The following is a 16545-nucleotide window of genomic DNA, read 5'->3' as shown; positions in this document are numbered from 1 at the left end:
GGAGGATCTGCAACAGCTGACACACATGAGTTGCTCACTTCTCTCTGGCCTCAGCTTGCCAGAGCCAACAGTCAGTGCTTCTCCTAGGTGCAGTAAATGCACTCATTTTTTCAGAGTGGCAAGATGAGGTAGGGGCTGAGGCCAAAGAGGAATAAACACCATTGCAGACGGTGCAGGTTTCCACGAGCGCACTCAGTGGTAACTACTGAATCAACTGCATTCTTAAAGAGAAGGAAGATAGGTAAAAATAGAAATTCCAAAACAGTGTGTGGTTACAGAAGAGGGGGCTTTTTGTGGCAACACTTGGGCCCACATAGTATCTACCAGGGCCGTGAAGCACAGATCTTTCCCCAGAAATTAGAAATAGGCCTTGTTGGCTTACAAACTGACAGCAAGTCGCTGTCCTTCCATGCCTGGCATCTGCCCTACAAGCCACCAGCGACCAGCTGGAGCCCTGTCTCCAGGGTCTATATGCTCAGCAGAAGTGCGCATGTCATTAAGTAGGAAGAGAATGAGCTCCACGGGTGCACTGACCTCCTTGTTAGCAGCAGGGATGGAAACCAAGCCCAGGCCAGGACGTGCTGCCTCAGCAGGACGTGGGCAGAGGCACGCAGATAATGCAGGGACTCCTGGGGTACTGTGGTAGAACCACAGCCATCAGGCAGACTCCAGCCACAGTTTCTGTAAGGGGTTCTCAGAGGGCAGCCTGCCTTGGCAGCCAACATAGAGGCTCCTCAATGAAGGCCCCAGGCTCACGTGGTGGGCACATCAGTCATGTCTCCCCCCGCCACTGTCCTCGGGGCTGGCCACCACACTTCGTTGGGGAAGGACAGTGAGATTCTATGGGAACAACTCGCTTTGGAGTTAGAAAAATCCAGGTTCAAGTTCTGGATCCACCCTTAGGGACTATGTGCCTGTAGGTCGGCTACTCACACTCTGATTCTTAGAATATCGCCTTCCTCTGATGTGCTTCCAAGGTACCCCAAACTGGGCCTGGAACACTGTACTGCTTGGCCAGTTTGCAAATATCCTCAATTAGACTAAACGTTCTGGTTTTTCTACTTCAGATATTTTTTTAAGATTTTATTTGAGAGAGAGAGTTACAGATAGAGAGTGGGAGAGACACAGAGAGAGGTCTTCCATCTGCTGCTTCACTCCCCAAATGGCCACAGTGGCCAGAACTGGACCGATCTGAAACCAGGGACTTAAGCACTTGAGCACTTGGGCCATCTTCCAATGCTTTCCGAGGCCATAGCAGAGAGCTGGATCAGAAGAAGGGCACTAAGCCACAGTGCCAGCTGTATTAATGGGCTATTAGCCTTAATGAGGTCAACAAAATAAATAAATCAGTAAGATGAGAAGTTCTGATAAACAGAAATCTTGACTGGTGATGGACTTTAAAGATCCCCCATTAAAATTCTTTTTAAAATTTTTTTATTTTAATTTTTAATTAGCTTTTAACAGCTTCAATGTGCTTTGTAAATGCAATTCTAAGAACATAATGCTATTCCCTCCCTCCCTACCCACCCCCCTCTCCCACCTGCCTTCTTAAGAAGCAGGCACCACATCAAGCTTATTTACCAACTCATCTGCAGCGGCTAAGACAGGGCCTGGTACATAGTGACAGCTCAATAATGTATACAGATGGAACCTGACTTACTCCCTCAAAGCACTCTGAGACGTACTGAGAGTCAAGATCTGAGTCCTAATACATGTCATTTCCCTTCGCTACAAACCTTCCTACCTCTGAACACCACCTGAGTCCTGCTGGAATTACTCTTCCGGCTACCTGTAACAGTGGCCCAGCAGATGCATCTTACAACTCCTCTGTCCAGAGAAGAGATCACCCTGTCTTCTTCCCCACTTCTGGTATTGGCAGAAGGTTTTCATCAAAAGGATGAGCCGACCCAAGTGAACATGTTTCCAACTAACTAGCCAAGCCTGCTCCCAGGCTCCTTCCAGCACAGCCCAGTAGCCAAGACGGCCTTGATCATCAGTGCCAGCCTGAGTCACATCAAAGCATGCTGCATTCATCTGGAAAGCACCTCCTCTTGGGGCAGGTTGGGAGTCCAACCATTTCCCTTAGTCTTGTTTAACACAATCACTGCAGTAAAATAAAATATACATTCAACCACACATGCATACATATGTATTTGATATTTGCCCCTGGTTCCTGACACATAGCTTCAAAATTCCATGGAAGTCCCCCAGTGACAGGTGTGTCTTTGCTATGTTAATGAGCTGTCTCCTGGCCCTGTACTAAGAGAGCTTCAGGATGGGGGTCACTCACCAGAAAGATGGATGAAAGGGTTGGAAATTTTCTGCCACGCTCCCTGATCTCTGGGGAGATTCAGGTCAATCCTGTGGCCAATGATTTGATTAATCATGCCTACAAAGTGAAACCTCGAGAAAAATCTCTAAATAGTGAGGTTCTAGGAGCTTCTTGACTGTATGGAGGACCTTCCAAGTCCACAGGGACAGAAGTGGTTCCTGCCGCCCTCCCACCCCCAGGATGCTGCCTTGCATACCTCTGCACTTGTGTCCTTTACAATGTAAGGGTACCACAAGTGAAGCACTTTCCGGAGTGCACGCGTCTGCATTCGAGAAAATGATCCAGTCCGAGTGAGATGACGGGAGCTGCCAAACCTGCAGGCAGCTAGGTGGAAGTGCAAGTAGCCCCGGGATACCAAAGCCATGTTGTGGGGATCGCGTGTAGAAACAGTCTTACCAGACTGAACCCTTAGCTTGTGGGGCCTACACTAAATCCAGGTAGTGAGTGTCAGTGAGTAGTGAGTGAACTGTATGACTCAATTCAACTGTGTTGGAGAACTCATGTTGTAATACAGTCAAAGATTCCACTTCTCTCCGTATCTCCAGGCCACCAAGGACACAGCAAACCTCACACCTTGGCCTGACTTCAGTTCTGTTCCCCAAAGCCTTCCTAAGCACCCAACCGTGCTGGAAGCTGAAGGAGTTTAAAGTGACAGTCCCTGCCTTCAAGGAGCACTTTACCCAGGAAGAGAGAAGGCAACAGGAAATTTCCATTTAAATAAAGTCACAATAAATAAAGGGCTAGAGTAGAAAAGTGTAATTTATGACAAAGGTGGGGTTATAGAGATACAGTCCTAAAAAGCATAGCTAAGTGATAGTTAATTCAAGTGCAAAGGAATTGCCAAAACTCATGGAAATAAAGATAATTTTATTTTGGTGCAAGATGTTTTGAAATCCATAAAGAGGTTTTTTATTTTGCTTTCTGAAAATTTTCATTTACTTGAAAAGCAGAGTGACAGAGAAAGAGGGTGAGACTTAAGAGTTTTCCATCTTCTGGTTCATTCCCCAAATGCCTGCAATAGCCAGGACCAGGCCAGGCCAAAGCCAGAAGCCTAAAACTCCATTTACTTGTCCCACGTGGGTGGCAGGAGCTCAAGTACTTGGGCCATCGTATGCTGGCTCCCAGGTGCATTAGCAGGAAGCTGGCTTGGAAATGGAGGTAGAACTTCTTCCCAGGCATTCAGATATGAGATACGGTTGCCCCACATCCTTTGGCGCCACATGGCCTGTCTCACAGTTTTTTCATAATACACATTTCCTGTCAACATTTTAAATACTCCTTGTATATCTAGCTGTAAATCAACCCTCTATGAAAAGCATTCATTTACATTTTAGAGATGAGTGTGGAGGTAATGGTATTTTTGGTTCTTTTTTTTATAAGAAGGTTTTTACAGAATATTTCTAGCTCACTTCTACCATACCATTTGCTTTTAATAAAATGCATAAAACTACTGACATTTAACCCAATATTGGCCAATTCTTAGTCCTCCTCTTACTTGGTATGCCAGCGGTGATGCTGTAAGTGATTGCTCTTGCCTCTTTGAAACGCTTCCTCTCTTGGGCTGCAGTTGTGATGTAATGGGTTTTAAGCCACCCACTGTGACACCAGCATCCCATGTGGGCACCAATTCAATTCAAGACTCGGCTGCTCCACTTCTGATCCAGCTCTCTACTAGCGTTCCTGGAAAAGCAGTGGAGGATCACCCAAGTGATTGTGCCCTTGTATCCCTGTTGGGGACCTGGAGGAAGTTCTGGGCTCCTGGCTTCAACCTAGCCCAGCCCTGGCCATTGCAACCACTTGGTAGGGGGGTGAACTAGCAGATGGAAGATACCTCTCTCTCTCTCTGACTCTCCCTCTCTCTGTAACTCTGCCTTTCAAATAAGTAAATAAATCTTTAAAAAAAGAGAAATGCTTCTTCTTTAGCCTTTTATCCTCCTGGTTTCCCCTCTCTCAATGACCACTCCTTAGTCTCTTTCATCTCAATTTCTCAACACTGACAAAGTCCATAATTTGGACCTCAAAATTCTTGTCTTCTCTGTGGAAACTCATTACTCACAACCTCTAATCTCACCCATTCCAACATGATGTGGTCCTCAAATGTCTCCTTTTAGCACAGACTTCTCCCCCTGAACCCCAGATTCCTGTATCCAGCTTCTTAGGTAACAATTACACTTTGGGTGTCTGACATAATGTCAAACCAGCCTTTCCCCCCAACCTTGTCTTCCTTTCAGATTTCCCATTGCAGCAAACGGCAACTCCATCCTTTGCAGTATCTCAGCACCAAACCCTTGGAGACGTTTTCCACGGCACTTTTTCTCATGTGCCAAGTCCAAACTCCAAGCAGGCTCTGCAGGCTCTGTCTTTAAAACCCACACAGGGTGCTGGCACTACGGCGCAATGGGTTAAAGCCCCAGCCTGCAGTGCCAGCATCCCATACGGGTGCCAGTTGGCGTCCCTGCTCTACTTCTGATCCAGCTCTCTGCTATGGCCTAAGAAAGCAGTAGAAGATGGCCCTAGTGCTTGGGCCCTTGCACCCAAGTGGGAGACCCAGAAGAAGCTCCTGGCTCCTGGCTCCTGGCTTCAGATCGGCATAGCTCTGGCCATTGAGGCCAATTGGGGAAGTAAACCAGTGGATGGAAGACCTCTCTCTCTCTCTGGATCTACCTTTCTCTGTGACTGTCTTTCAAATGAAATAAAATAAATCTTTAAAAAAATTAAAACCCACACGGGATTTGGCTGACTGTTCCTCAATCCCCCTCCCCCACTTTCTCTGAGCTTTTCTTCTCCTGCACTGTTCGATTCCTGCACCATCTCCTTAGGTCCACGTACACTCAACACAACTACCAGAACAAGTCTTTGAAAATGCAAGTCAGGTCTTGTTACTCAAAGGTGGTAACCTTTTATCAATGTTTAGAAGTCAAGAAACAGACCTAGATGAAGTAAACAGTCACAACACAACAAGTGCTGGTTAGTACTAGAACAAAGATGATTTAATGTTGACACCCAAATTCATCTGAACTGGAAGCCCATAATCATAACCCATCCTGTCAAGAAACTATTTTATGATTTTTAAAACTACATCTATCTATCTATCTATCTTTTTTTTATTTTATTTTATTTTTTGACAGGCAGAGTAGACAGTGAGAGAGAGAGACAGAGAGAAAGGTCTTCCTTTTGCCGTTGGTTCACCCTCCAATGGCTGCCGTGGCCGGCGTGCTGCGGCCGGCACACCGAGCTGATCCGATAGCAGGAGCCAGGTACTTATCCTGGTCTCCCATGGGGTGCAGGGCCCAAGCACTTGGGCCATCCTCCACTGCACTCCCTGGCCATAGCAGAGAGCTGACCTGGAAGAGGGGCAACTGGGACAGAATCCGGAGCCCCGACCAGGACTAGAACCCGGTGTGCCGGTGCCTCAAGGCGGAGGATTAGCCTAGTGAGCCGCAGCGCTGGTATCTATCTCTTAAGATTTAGGTGGGTTGAACTATACCATTTCACAAATATGTAATTTTTTTTAAAGATTTATTTATTTATTTGAAAAGCAGAGTTACAGAGAGGCAGGAGTCTTCCATCCACTGGTTCACTTCCCAGATGGTAGCAATGGCGCCAATTTGAAGCCAGAAGCCAGGGGCTTCTTCCAGGTCTCCCATGCAGGTGCAGGGATCCAAGGACTTGGGCCATCTTCTAGTGCTATTCCAGACCATAGCAGAGAGCTGGATTGGAAGTGGAGCAGCCGGTCTCAAACCAGAGCCTGTATGGGATGCAGGCACTGCAGGCTATGGCTTTATCCAATACGCCACAACAAAAATATAATTTTTAAAGTACGGTATAGATTCATTAATTCTTTCATTCAACAAATACTGTTTGAGAACCTATTATATGCCTTGCTCTATCCCAGCCCCAACGGTTCAGGAATGAACATAAAAGACTGTCATCATAGAGCTTACGGTCTAATGAGAAAGACACAACAAAACAAAATAGGTCTAGTCAAGTGGTGATAAACTACATCGAGTAAAGGCTGGGTACAGAGGCAGGCACAACAGAGAAGAACCGCAGTGAAGAAGCAGGGCTGGGATGCTCTTCATGTTCTGGTGTGCAGCAGGAGGCCAGCTACACTGAAGCAGACTCACTAAGCGGTGAGTGGCTGGAGTATGCAGTGTGTATCACAGGGCAAATGGTCAAGTCAGAAGCACTACTCATGGCCTGCCACGTACCCTGAAACTGATGTGGCTGAAATTCTTGCTCCTGAGGCATTAAAGAGAGACTTTCTAACCTTTCACCCTGTTCTCACCGTTCATCAAATAACAGATCTAACTGTGGTTGACACATAGTACATACTCAATAAGCCTTCCTATCGACAAGTATAATTTGTGCAGCTTTGTTCTCCTTCAAAATAGTCCACTATTCTTGGCCATCTGAATTCTGACACATATTTAGAATCTGTCAAGTTATACACACCCACACATGCTAAAATTTTAATCAGGATTGAACAACTCTGTTATTGCATCTGCAAAAATAACAACAGTTATAATGGTATCCCTCCCCCCAAAAAAACCCAAGATTTGTATATAGAATACACAAAGAACTATACATCCATAAGGAAAAGGATACTACTCAATGTAATAATAAGATGAAGGATACAAACATGAAGCTCAAGAAAGAAAACCTGACTGGCCAATAAACACAAAAGTAATCTAACCTCAGATGTAGTCAGGGAGACTCAAATTAAAGCAAAGATGAAGAATCATTCTATACTCATTCGATTGGCAAAAACAATTCTAAATGACTTAATTATTGCTTTTTACATGGAGAGTAGGGAATGTTCTAGCCTGCTGGCAGGTATGTGAATTGGAAAATCTACTATCAAATATAATTTGGCAATATATACTACAACCAAAGGTGCATATGGAGAAAAATCCAACCATCTGTTCCCAGATATTCACCTTGCAACATCCTCTCACATGAGGCCAAAAAATAAATAAAAGACTATTTACTAAAGCTTTTTGTGTTTCAGCCCCACATTGTAACTATATACATTCTCATCATCAGAACACTAGTTTTTGTTATATGCAATTAACAGACTTCAGTGTAGCAGTTAAAATGAACACATTAGAACTACTAATAGCAACATAAATAAATCTCAAAAACAGTGTTAAGCCAAACAAGAGACATGTCTCTGTTTAGTATGAATTGGGTTTTCTAAATGTTTGCAAATGTTTATACCTGTCTCCTAATGCACATTTTATTTTAGATTCACAATATGAAATTAAAGTTGTTTTTTAAAAAATTCTCTAATAAATGTTAAATATCAGACTCAAAATACTGGTTTCCATTGGTGAAGGATGAAACAGATTCAAGGAGACATATTATAGAGGGCTTTCTTGGTGTCTGTAGTATTTTAATTCTTTGAGAATGAAACCAGAATCAACAAAGGAAAAATATTGAGCTTTCTCAAAACTAAGTAGCCTGTATACTGAATTTTTATGTAGTTATTCTCTGTAATTATCTTCATGCTTAAAACAGTTAAAATTTAAAAGGCAACAAAACAACATCAGCACGGTTTTATCTGATTGTGAGACTTTTCAACATTTTGGTGGCCATCTGTGGAAATATATGGCCATTTGCATGTTCTCAAAATTAGATTTCTGCTTCCAACCAAAAAGAAATACACTGTTTTACTTTCATTGCTGGAGAGTTGAATTTGCCTCTTTTGGCATGAGGTTACTTCACATCAAAGAAAGTCTTTCAATTGGCTTCTCTCTAAAATGAGAGCCCTGATATGATTTTCCAAACCCATCCTGCCAATCATCAGTAGTAAAATTTGCAAGAGCATGGCTACTGTCTGAGTTATGCATAGTCCCCACCTTCCTTATTTGGTCTTTGTAATCAAGACTTGTTTATTGAAGCATACATTTCCCTTTTGTAACACATGAAAAATATATGGCTATTGCATAGCCTCCCATATTTCAGTTCTGAACTCAATGAACACCCAAGTAATCTTTCTTGTGATTACAGATGATTCTTCTAGCAACCCTAAATTGAGCTCTTTAACTCTCATTCTGACAGTGTCTATATTATCTTTTATGCAAGCTAACAACTACTCTGAAATTGTGTAAGCCACCACTCAGAAATGTCTTTAACCATTTGTTTTGTTCTCAACACTGGAGATGTGTTAAAAAAAAAAAAAAGTAAAAAATTTCCCTAGAGATTACAACCATCACCCCTTTGAAAACACAAAACAGCTGCTAAAGATGTTAAATTAAATGACAAAAATACCAAGTATTCTTATCAGATCTTCAAAATGAATGTCATCCTGATAAGAAAAAAGGATTATTAAAATTAAGTGGTTATACAGAAATGAAAAAAATATTCATTTGTAATTTTCTATTTTGGATTTGCTGCTAATAAACTCAACCATGCTATTTCTCTTTTAGAAATAGAATTTCTGGAGGCAGTATAATATTCTCATAATAGGACATAAAAATTCAGATAAACCTGGGTTCAGTGCCAGCCCCAGGAGTATTTAATTCTGCATTATAGGTGCTCAACCTGTATTGCTATTAATTGCCATATACATTGGCTATTTTTTCCCCAAAGATTTATTCATTCATTTGAAAGGCAGAGTTACGGAAAGGCAAAAGCAGAGAGCGAGAGCGAGAGTGAGATCTTCCATCCGCTGGTTCACTCTCCAAATGGCCACAATGGGCAGAGCTGAGCCAACCCAAAGCCAGAAGCCAGAAGCCTCTTCTGGATCTCCAACATGCGTGCAGGGGACCAAGGACCTGGGCCATCTTCTACTGCCTTCCCAGGCCATAGTAGAGAGTGGGCTCGGAAATGGAGCAGCTGGGACTCGAACTGGCACCCACATGGGACGCCAGCACTGCAGGCGGCAGCACCACCCACTACACCACAGTGCTGGCTCCTACATTAGTTATTATTAACATCTGACACATACAGAATTGACACACAGGAAACCTCAAGGCTATTTTCAAAAGATCATCACCTAGAAGTTCTTGATTCCTACATATGTATAACTGAAAACTTAGGAAAAAAAAGCTAGCAACAACAAGAAATACTAGGGAAAATTTTATATTCCTAAATCTAGTTGAAATATGTGAGTTGGATGCAGTACAATAAATATTTTCCCTGATTTCCAACACAGAGTTGGGCATTTCTTCTTCTGGACATCCAAGGTTCATGGACTTATAGTGCTTCTCTACATATACCCATACTGTAGGTTTCACTGACTGTTTTCCTGTCTGCTATACGTCAGTTGTGAGCTCTATGACAGACAAGCCTGTTTCTTTTATGTCTATATCTTCTACATCAAGCCCAGTGCCTATCAGATTCTGGGTACTCAGTGAATATTTAATGAATGACCAGGAATGAGAATTGGAACACAAAACAAGTGCTTACTGATTACCTGCTGTGTACCAAACACAGAGTCAGGCACTTGACATACATCACCTATCCCAATCCTCATAACAACCTATGCAGTAGGCACTACATTATAAACATAGGGACAGAGAGAAGTCCTATTTCAGAGGTACGGAACTAGCACATGATGACCCCAGCTATTAAGTTCACTTTGCTCAAATTCTAAATCTCTTATGCTCTCTACTAATTAATACCACCATGTAACAGAATGAACTCTATTTAAGGATGCTTTGGGGATGAAGCACCGCATGCCCAAGACTCCAGAAGTGAGGGACTTCTATTTCTGCCTCAAACAGGCTCCTTTGCAAGGTCAGATTTTAAACCCCTATCTTACTGTGGCTTTTCCTGAGCAGCTGCTGCTTTTCTCTTTTAAAGATTTATTCATTTATTTGAAAGGCAGAAATACAGAACAGAAAGGAGAGAGAGAGAGAATCTTCTATCTGTTGGTTCATCCCCTAAATAGCCGTAATGACCACAGCTGGGCCAGGCTGAAGCCAGGAGCCAGGAGCTTATTCCAGGTCTCCCACATGGGTGCAGGGGTTTTCCCAGGCGTATTAACAGGGAGCTGGATCAGAAGTGGAACAGCCGGACTCGAATCAGTGCCCATCTGGGATGCTGCAGGGACTTAACCTTCTACGCCACAATGCTGGCCCCCTTTCCTGAGCTCTGATTCACTGGCTCTGTGTTCCCTTTGCCCATGTCAGCCACCTTACCTCATCAGGACACATAATTCAGGAACTAGCCTGTACCCAAATTGTTCACATAGCACTCATGATGGGGAATGAAGAATCCAGGAACAACAAATTCATTATTATTCCTACCCCAGCACAGCTACTACATTGCCCAAAGGTAGTGGCTACAATTTTATCTTCTGCACAAACTCCAACAAAAATGGGCATAAAAGATATAATACATGTTGATGATCACTTCATCAGCTTGATAGGCATTCATTTGTTCATTAAGTCAATTGTTCACTTCTTCAACAACGATTTATTATGCAGCTGCTACCTGCAAAGCATTGTGCCAGGCAATGAGGACACAGCCATGAACAGGAGGACAGATGGTTCCCTGGCCTCAGAAAGCTTACATTCTTGGTACACTTTTGAGCTCTAACAGAGTAAGTACACCCTGGAGATGATCTTAAGACACTTTCCCAGTTAGAGGGAGGAAACTGAGACCCAGCCAGCCAACAGCTCACAAATGGCAGTTTCGCATTTCTCAACCAAAAGCTCTTTCCAGTACACCAGATGGCGCCCATCTGAAGAGCAACATGTGAGCTGACATTTATTAGGCACCATGAAAGCAGGGACATTTCAAAAAGACTTGGCATTCGAGGAATGCAGATTTTTAGTTCTCAATTCCATTGTCATCCACTCCACCAGAAGCAATGGAAACTAATTTGACAGTGCATTGCAATTTCTTTCGGAAGACAGCAGGAGCCACATAAATTTTTTAGGATAGGACTGTCATTAGCATGTCCATGTCCAGTAAAATGTTCAGCAGGCAGCCGACACATCTGAGGGCTTTCACTTACCTTCCTTTTCTTCCTTGAAGGTTTTTGCTGCATGGTATGTTACTAGTAGAATTGTGTGGGCTGTCTAGAGACAGGAAACTGTTTTAAAAATACAGCTGAGTAGGAAAAACAGAAAGACACTGGCACCCTGCTCCTGAGACTAAAACGAAAAAGCCAGTGTCAGTGCTGTAGGTTAGGCTCACCCTCTGAGTTCCCAGCCTCCTCCTTTCACTGCCTTTTACCTGCCTTTCTCCAACAGCTCTGCCCACACAAGGATTCACCCATCTCCCCAGCACAGCTTCCGGTTTCTGTCCTATTCTTAACAAACTTATTTTAAACCTCCTGCTGTCAGGTGAGTGGCATGGCCTCCTTCACAGACTAAGAAAGGAAACTACAAACTTGGAGGTGAGTGGGGATATAGGCTTCTAGGGAGCTGACTCATAGGCTCTGAGAGCTGTCAGAAATCACAGAGGCAGGATTCATGCTGCCAACTGCCAAAATGCAGCAACAGAGGAGAAGGTAGGGAAGCACGTTCACCAACAACCCTCCAAGGTCAACAGGACTGCAACAGAAATAGGCAAGTCCCAGCAATCCAACAGAAGGATATTAAAAATGAAGAAACAATAGAAAAAGAACACCATTCCATTTTGCTTCATTCAACATTTACAGAGTACCTCCAAAACAAGTAGGTACTAGGCCTTGCAGGTACAAACACAACTAAGAATGACTCTGACTCAAGGAGTTCACAGTCTAGTGCAGTAACTCCACAGGTGTGCACACCCCGGTCAGGGCGCCGGATTCTGTCCCGGTTGCCCCTCTTCCAGGCCAGCTCTCTGCTGTGGCCCAGGAGTGCAGTGGAGGATGGCCCAAGTGCTTGGGCCCTGCACCCCATGGGAGACCAGGATAAGTACCTGGCTCCTGCAATTGGATCAGCGCGGTGCGCCGGCCACAGAGGCCATTGGAGGGTGAACCAATGGCAAAGGAAGACCTTTCTCCTCTCTCTCTCTCACTGTCCACTCTGCCTGTCAAAAAAAATTAAAAAAAAAAAAGTATCCCTGAAGCTTTTTCAAATATAGTTACCCACCGCTAGCAGCTACGACATTGAATCCTGACTGTGATCAGGTCAAGGAGAATCCCCATTTCAGCAAGTTGTACAGGTCATTCCAATGGATGAAGAGCAGTGACCATTCTGGGAGGCAGCTTTTCATGAATATTCTCACTCTGATTCTTACTGGTTCCATGGCCTTGGGCAAGTTATTTAACCTTTTAGAGCCTTAATTTCTATATTTATCAAGTGAGCGCGATAAATATAGGAATAAGAGACGATGTTGAAGTGCTTCTAAGCATTAAGAATTGTGCTAAAGACTTTGCAAGTACTTGTTTTCACTTTTATCATAAAATAACCCTATCAAGTAGGTGCTATTAACTACTGTAAACTGATATAAGACAACTATGTTAGTTTCCTAATGCCATGTTACAAGTTACCAAAGATTGAGCATCTTAAAACAATACTCATTTATTATAGTTCTATTCGTCAAAAATCCAGACAGGTTTAAGCGGGTTTTTTTTTGTTTTGTTTTGTTTTGTTTTTTTTGACAGGCAGAGTGGACAGTGAGAGAGAGAGGCAGAGAGAAAGGTCTTCCTTTGCCGTTGGTTCACCCTCCAATGGGCGCTGCGGCCGGCACGCTGTGGCCGGCGCACAGCGCTGATCCAATTGCAGGAGCCAGGTACTTCTGGTCTCCCATGGGGTGCAGGGCCCAAGCACCTGGGCCATCCTCCACTGCACTCCCTGGCCACAGCAGAGAGCTGGCCTGGAAGAGGGGCAACCGGGACAGAATCCAGCGCCCTGACCAGGACTAGAAAGAACCCAGTGTGCCGGTGCCACAAGGCGGAGGATTAGCCTACTGAGCCGCGGCGCCAGCCTTAAGTGGGTTTTATGATCAGTCTTCAAAGTTGAATCTGCAGTGTTGACTAGGCCAAGCTCTGAGTCTGGAGGCTCTGTGGAAGAACTCACTTTCAAGTTCATTCAGGCTGTGGCAGAATTAGTTTCTTGTGGTTGCAGGACTGAAGCTCCCCTTCCTTGCTGTCAGCTGGGGACTACTGGCCGCTCCTAGAGTCCACTCTAATTCCTTTTGACGTGGACCCTCCATCTTCAAGAGAGCAACAGCATGTTGAATCTTCCTCAGGCTTTGACTCTTCTGAATTCCTCTTCTGCCATCATTTAGAACAATCTATTTTGAAGGCTGCATGAGACTGGATTAAGACCACATGAAGAGAAGTCTCCTCATTTTAAGCTCAACTGTGCCATGTAACATAATGTGATCACTCAAGTGACATTTCATCCTATTCACAGGTTGCAGGGATCAGGGCATAACACATCTGGGGACTACTTTAGAAGTTCTGCCCAGCACAGAGTTACAACCAACAAAATGAGTGACAACAGTCTCACAGGTTTAACTGCAATACCGGGAGAACTCCCAATCTGCCATTTATTCTACAGGCTTCTAAGCAAGTTACTTAACCTCTTGGGTCTCTCTATCATTGAAGTAAAACAGAAGACATTATTACCTAGTTTTCAAGGTTTTTTGAGAATTTATAGAAGTCACAGCTCTGAAACTGTTCAGTATAGTGTCTAACAGAGTGAGTATTCAAAAACCAATCTTTGGGTCAGAAATGGGAGATGCTATTTTGTAATAATGACAGTGCATGCATATTGAGGATTGTCATGGTGATTAAATGAGACAAGATACTAATGGGTCTAGCACAGGCCTGGTTCATACAAGGTGCTTGATATATTCAAGTATGTATCAGCTTCTTTCTCTCTGGAGTGTTCGCGGTTTAAATGATTGTGTGTTAACATCACTTAAGTATCACAACATCCATGAAAGGCAGAAAAGCGTAATTCTTACATGTATTTGACAGATAAGAAACTTAATCGGAGTCAGAGCTGGAACCGAAACGCCTCTGTCCCTAGTCCTGGGTGTCCCATTCAAAGCTTCCAGAAAACAAGCTCCCTGTGCATGGCTGAATCACATCCATTGCACCCACTACAGTAAGTACAATTTAATGACTTGCATTTTAATCCCCTTACTGGCAGGATAATGTAGAATCATCACAACACCAGCGTCCCACCTTGCTGCACTGCACAGCTCATAATGTATGGCCCACTTCTTTACCAGCACACACAGAGCCTGTTAGCAACATTTGTCTAAAGAGAAGTCAGTTTGTCTCATCTCTGACCTTCCTTATTCTTGGCCCTTGGCTGCAGTGCCATGGTATTCTGGTTAACATCTTGAGTCCAGAGGCAGTTAGCTCTGGATGCCCGCAATTACTCAGGGTTTTACAAAAAGGAGAGCAGAACTGGACTCGGAATCCAAAGGCTTTTTCCAAACTCTTTAATCTTCATTTGGCCTAGCGAGACTATTTTGCTCATAATTCACTCATTCACCCATTTGTAAACCAACTCATTTATTCATAAGAGAATCCACTCATTCAGGCTTTATCCACTTCCCTTTCTTCCAGAAGCAGGGGATTCAAAGGTGACTCAGTCGAATGCTTGCCCTCTACCAGGGTACAATCAAGCAGGAGAAGAGACACGTGTAGATCATTGGCCCACAACCTGGAATGCAGTGCGGAATTACAGGAGCACAAGGAAGGAAAGGGCCAGTGTTTTTTTGTTTGTTTGTTTGTTGACAGATAGAGTTATAAACAATGAGAGAGACACAGAGAGAAAGGTCTTCCTTCCATTGGTTCACTCCCCAAATGGCCACAACAGCCAGCACTGCACTGATCCGAAGCCAGGAGCCAGGTGCTTCCTCCTGGTCTCCCATGCAGGTGCAGGGCCCAAGCACTTGGGCCATCCTCCACTGCCCTCCCGGGCCACAGCAGAGAGCTGGACAGGAAGAGGAGCAACCGGGACAGAATCCGGCGCCCCGACCGGGACTAGAACCCGGGGTGCCGGCGCCACAGGCAGAGGATTAGCCTAGTGAGCCGTGGCGTCGGCCCAGGGCCAGTTTTTAGTACACATTTAACCAGGGCCTTGAACGACAAGCACAAAGAACAAGGATAAGAGGGAAGGGATAAGGAACAGAAGATGTATCCTAGGCAAAGAGCTACAAGAATGAAACTTCAAGGCATGACTGAACAATGATGAATTCGCTACAGTATAACATACATGGGACAGGAGTAGTACAGGACAATCACAAGTTGCCAAAGAGTTGATCTCTCCTCAGGCATATAGAACCAACGAGTACTTTTCCTCTAGAATGGGAATTCATGCTATCTGAAAGTAGAACACAGCGTTCTGATTTCCAGGACAGAGGGAGTTGTACTGCAGAAGCAGAGAGAGCTGGTAGGAGATTGATGTCATAGGATCCAGCCATACTTGGGTCTTACTAGAGAATGCATAGAAGTTGAAACCAGGGGGCTTCCCATAAGACTAGCTTCCATGATGGAGTATTCCTTACTGTCTAATAGAGCAGTCACTGATCACTACAGCTTTTGAGCACTTAAAATTTAAGTGGCTAGCTCAAGGCAGGCATTTAGCATAGCAGTTAAAACGTCTCTTGGGACACCCAGGTCCCATATCAGAGGATCTGCGTTCAAGTCTTGCCTCTGCTTACAACACCAGCTTCCTGTTAATGATCACCCTGTGAGGCAGCAGGTGATGGTGAAGTATTTGTATCCCTGCCACCTACATGAGAGGCCTGGATTGAGTTCCTGGCTCCTAGCTTTAAAAGCCTGGCCCATGGGGCTGGCACTGTGGCGCAGCAGGTTAACACCCTGGCCTGAAGCGCCAGCATCACATATGGGCACCAGTTTGAGACCTGGCTGCTCCACTTCCCATCCAGCTCTCTGCTATGGCCTGGGAAAGCAGCATAAGATGGCCCAAATGCTTGGGCCCCTGCACCCACACGGGAGACCTGGAAGAAGCTCCTGGCTCCTGGTTTCAGACTGGCACAGCTCTGGCCGTTGCGGCCAAATGGGGAGTGAACCATCGGATAGAAGATCTCTCTCTCTCTCTCTCTCTCTCTCTGCCTCTCCTCTCTCTGTGTAACTCTGACTTACAAATAAATAAATAAATCTTTAAAAAAAAAAATCCTGGCCCAGCCCCAGGTGTTGCAGGTATTTAGGCAGTGAACAAATGAGTGGAAGATTTCTGTTTCTCTCTCTCTCTCTCTGCCTTTCAAATTAAAAAAAAAAAAAAAAGAATTAAAAAATAATTTAAATGTGGCTAGTTCAACCAAGGAACTTAGTTTTTAATTTA

General features: G+C 44.2%; 1 protein-coding gene across 15 annotated transcripts in view; it reads right to left on the bottom strand.

Annotated features, from left to right (window-relative positions):
* The window catches only part of DAB1 (DAB adaptor protein 1), a 911827-nt gene that overhangs the window by 239488 nt on the left and 655794 nt on the right, over nt 1-16545 (bottom strand). The gene's annotated exons all lie outside the window — the stretch shown is intronic.

Source organism: Oryctolagus cuniculus, chromosome 7 (genome assembly GCF_964237555.1).
Source record: "Oryctolagus cuniculus chromosome 7, mOryCun1.1, whole genome shotgun sequence".
Taxonomy (NCBI): domain Eukaryota; kingdom Metazoa; phylum Chordata; class Mammalia; order Lagomorpha; family Leporidae; genus Oryctolagus; species Oryctolagus cuniculus.
Note: the sequence above shows the minus strand (reverse complement) of the source record. Positions and strands in the feature narration are given on the sequence as shown.